A 663-nucleotide genomic window follows, 5' to 3' on the forward strand; every position below is an offset into this window, starting at 1 on the left:
TGCTCCACAATTATCTTGGAGATTTTCTTCCAAGCCCCTGACACCCATTTCTCATTCTCTAAGCTTTGATTCTCACACAGTGGTAGTGACAACTATGACACACAACCGTTTAGCTGACAGCAAGTATAAGACATGGAGATTTCAGAATGGTAAGAGCATGAGAAAGTGTTCCTCCTAGAATCATTGAAATGGGGTGCAATGGTCTGAATGTTTGTGTCCCCCAGAAAATTCTTACATTGAAATCCTAACTCCCAATGTGATGGTTTTCGGAGGTGGGACCTTTGGGAGGTAGGGTTAGGTCATTCGGGTGGAGGGCTCATGAAGGGGATTGGTGCCCTATAAAAAAGACCCCCGAGAGCGCCCTCACCCTCCCTCTGCCGTGTGAAGACACAGCAAGAAGTCTGAGACCCGAAAGAGGGCTCCCGCCTGATCCTGCTGGCACCCCTATCTCGGACTTCCAGCCTCCAGGCCTGCGAGAAATACATTTCTGTTGTTTATGAGCGACCGGGTCTGTGGTACTTGATTAATGTAGCCTGAGCTGAGACCTCGGGCCACTCAGACTTAACATGTACTTTCCTTGTCTCCCGTTTCCACTTCCTCCCACCCAGGTATTGATTGTGTGTGTGTGTGTGTGTGTGTGTGTGTGTGCGTGCGTGTGTGTGT

Source organism: Hipposideros armiger, unplaced genomic scaffold, assembly GCF_001890085.2.
Source record: "Hipposideros armiger isolate ML-2016 unplaced genomic scaffold, ASM189008v1 scaffold_607, whole genome shotgun sequence".
Taxonomy (NCBI): Eukaryota; Metazoa; Chordata; class Mammalia; order Chiroptera; family Hipposideridae; genus Hipposideros; species Hipposideros armiger.